This window comes from Cucumis melo, chromosome 8 (genome assembly GCF_025177605.1).
Source record: "Cucumis melo cultivar AY chromosome 8, USDA_Cmelo_AY_1.0, whole genome shotgun sequence".
Lineage (NCBI taxonomy): Eukaryota > Viridiplantae > Streptophyta > Magnoliopsida > Cucurbitales > Cucurbitaceae > Cucumis > Cucumis melo.
This window is the reverse complement of record NC_066864.1, coordinates 7,017,872-7,021,592: the sequence shown is the minus strand read 5'-3', so window position 1 is coordinate 7,021,592 and position 3,721 is coordinate 7,017,872. Positions and strand designations below refer to the sequence as shown.

The following is a 3,721-nucleotide window of genomic DNA, read 5'->3' as shown; positions in this document are numbered from 1 at the left end:
AACAAATTTACTTGATTGAGTAAATTTGAAAACATAAAATAGAACGAACCTAAATGTAGATACAAATATACCTAAATATTTTAAATAAGACACTAACAAAATAGTGTGAATATTGAACTAAATAACTCAAGATTAACAAATGTTCATTGAAAACTAAGAGTACATGTCAAAATCCACAAAATTAGTGTATACACACCAAACCAAACCGAAAATACTCATAGTAATAATGAGAAATAGGTTAAAGAGAAAAAAGGTTAAACCACCATTTAAACACAAATCGATTAAAATTAACTTTAACTTCTACATTACATAAAATGTTAAAAAGAGTTGGATGAAGCTTCTACGAACAAACAAAAGAAGATGATCTACTAGACATGGGTGTAGCCAAATACGTGGGCTTCATTTCCCCGGCCATAATAACCAAGATTTTCTCTTCAAAAACAGGGGAAGCTTGTTTCTGGGTGTCGTCGCCGCCGGCATCCAAGTCGGGTTCACGGTTGGTAGCATCGCCGCCATCTAGGTAACCGCAGAGTTTCCAGTAAGAGCAAGCGAGGAGTAGAAGGGCAAAAGCGATGAGTCCTAACATAGCGGCCAAGCCACCGAATAAGTAAGGAACAGGGAAATGCCTTGGGGAGAGCTGCTCATGTTGTAATTGTTGATGAAGGGCCGTCGGAGCGGCGGAGTGCGTTAAAAGGTTGAAGGGCTCTCGGGTAGCCGCCATTGTTAGAAAGGGGCTGAATTGTATGTGTGTATATATTATATATATATATATTGAAATCGTAGAGAAAGATGGTTGAAGATGGAGGGAGAGGGGGCGTGAAGCGTTATTTATAGAGAGAGAGAGAGAGAGAGAGAGTAAAAATGAATTAATTAAAATAAATGGTAAGAGGAGGGACCGAGGCGGCCTATGATTCATTGATATCTTAGAAAACAGTTAAGTTATGAAATATGCTACTCAAAAAATAAAAAGGGTTTATTTAAGGACATATGAGTTGGTGAGTGGATGAAAATACCTTTTTTTCCGTTGCATAAACATTATTCTAATAAATGTTTCCTAATTTAATTGCAAGTATAATTGTATTTACTTATTTGCTTAACCCGAACATCTACATTACTTGTTAAACAAGTTGGATAAAACTTTCACTAACAAACAAATTATAGAACCTTTTGATGAAGAAAAAACACAATTGAATAATCTCTTTGGAGGTATTAGCACTTGTGTTTGCAGTTATTGACCTTATTTGAAACCTCTCTTCAATTTTTACCATTTTCAGACCCATAAATAATAATTTCACAACATTTTAATATAAGTGACAAACTTTATTTTTTATTGAAAAATATAGAGGTCTCTCGTGAGAAAAAGCTCTATTTTATAATTCATCCAACTTCAATTATGGGTCTCATTTATATCACAGAGGTTTCAATTTGTCCAAAGAGAAATGTGAAGATCCAATGGCTCCAATTTGTTAGCAAAAAGTTTCATGAATAATGAAGATATTTTATATATATATAATTATTCAAGACTAATCCCTATCCACCTTTAATTTGAGAATTGTTCGGATAAAAGCTTATATAAGATGAAAGAAGAAGGAAAAAAACTGATCCTTTTCAGCCGAGTGATCTTGATTTTCCTTGAATTAGTCGGTGGCCATTCTCTCGTTGGTGGTGACTTCAATTGGGGAGGAGAGATTTGCTCCCAAAATATATATTTACAAAACAAATTTTGTAAAATTGTAAATATTTCCATCTTCATCCTTAGGTTTCATGAAAATAAATATAGAATTATACCTACAATAATGCACTTCAATTACAAAACAATTTAAAAGAAAGAAGAGTATTACCGAACAAAATTAATACTCGGACATGAGAGGTAGGGGTAGATACGGTTTGGTTCGGTCAGGCTGAAATTTTTTTAGGAATTGTATACAAAACCAAACCACAACGATTGTGCGGCTCGAACCGAACCGCATCGGTTCGGTTAGATTTCGAAATTGGTTATTGTGTTTTTTTTTCTTTCCAAAATTATAGAAACCTTATGTAGATGATAGTGCCAAGAACTCTGTGAAACATGGGAAAGGGAGAATTTTCAAATGAATCATTATGCATTTCACCTGCACGATTATTTCTATTGTTATTGTTTATTTAAATATCAAATTTGTTCTCTAGAATCTACTTTATCGTTATTATCATCTTTGATTTTCTCTTTCAAGTTTTTTAACCCGCCTTTATTGTTGTGTGCAGCTGTGTATGTATCAAAGATACAGAGGAAGCAGAGGAATTAATTTACCTTAAATTGGATCTAGAAATTGGGTATAAAAATGCTTAATCCAGTTCTAAAGAACTTTCAAATTTCAGGAAGACTATATCCAGCCCTAATTTCAGTAAATCATTCAAATTTCAGTAATTTCGGTACTAACCTCCCGCCTGCGCTCCGTAGTCAGTCTCTGCTCTCGTACGCCTGCTGGAGTTGTTCCCATCTCCTCTTCAAATTCGTAAGATTGAAGTTTTATGAGAGATGCGTGGTGGTGGAGATCGAAGAGATGGATCTTACGCCTGCTGGATTTTGAATTGATGTTGGGAAGGACTAATATTGGGTAGTGTCTCGAACGCCGGCCGAGGTGGCGTTGGAGATGGAAGAGGTGGAAGTAGAGGAGACGAAAGAGGTCAGAGGAGATGGGAGATGGAGAAGAGAGAAGAGAGATGCGAGATGCGAAAGATGGACGGAAGGGGATGGAAACGGCTGGGTTGAAAGAAAAAAAAGCTAACAATAATCCTAAACGAACCTTATATATATGTTTAATAAATAAGATTTTATATAACTTTATTTATGCAAGAACGGTTAGGTTCGTTTCAGTTCTAAAATCAGTTTTCAATATTGAAAGATTTTGAACTATTTGAGACCCCAACAAATTGCATATTTTGGTTTTGTACAAAATCAATTTGGTTGGGTTTTGTTTTGAGGTTATCTTCTTATTTTCCATCACCATCTATTTCATAAGGTAAATTATATATCCCAAATTATTACTAAATTCATTTCCTCCGTCATTACTTCCTAACTCTCTATATTTTTCGTTTTATAATCCTTTCATTTATAAGTACGGTCGTAATTATAATCAAACTATCTATCTTAAATTAAGGGTTTGAAAAATTGATCTACTTGATTTTTCTTTTTTGAAAGAAACCAAAAACCAATAATTGTTTCCCAGGTGAACACAACTAAGAAAATATAGAGTTTTGTAGAGATAAAAAAAACATACTTATCAATTAAAGAATAATAAAATAAAAATAAAAGAGTTAGGAAATGAATATAGTAATAATTTGGAATATATATTTTACGTTAGTGGAACTAATTAAGATAATGTTATCAACAACTTGACGATAGAAGAGGAAGATATAAGTGTTCATACCGGCAGCGAAGTCGGCCTTCGACATTAAACTCGTTCCAGCGAAGTAATTTGGCAAACAAGTGCTGCAAAATAAAGCTTCTTTGAATCCTTTTGTTCTTCCATATCTTCAAAACCAATATTTTACAACCTTTCGCTATTATGTGTGTACTTACAAATAAATGTTTATTTAGGATATGAGTTGTTCAATAAATATTTTTTTTTCATAAACATTTATTGTAATAAATGTTTCCTAATATAAGTTTAAGTTGGTATTAATTAGAGCCAAAATTGGTCTGTGTAATGGTATCTTTTCAAAAATATAAAAAAAGTATATA

The 3,721-nt window shown here is 33.2% G+C and overlaps 1 long non-coding RNA gene across 3 annotated transcripts; it reads right to left on the bottom strand.

The window, feature by feature from the left end:
- Window positions 1-254: 254 nt before the first annotated feature.
- On the bottom strand, window positions 255-2,943 carry LOC127150625 (uncharacterized). 3 transcript variants are annotated; one of them, XR_007823190.1, is made up of 2 exons: window positions 2,418-2,943; window positions 255-1,788 (listed from the first exon to the last, which is right to left on the bottom strand). It is a non-coding gene; the product is annotated as an uncharacterized LOC127150625 (long non-coding RNA). The 3 variants fall into 3 exon arrangements; XR_007823188.1 differs by having other exon boundaries at window positions 255-2,111; window positions 2,418-2,930; XR_007823189.1 differs by having other exon boundaries at window positions 255-734; window positions 2,418-2,930.
- Window positions 2,944-3,721: the final 778 nt, after the last annotated feature.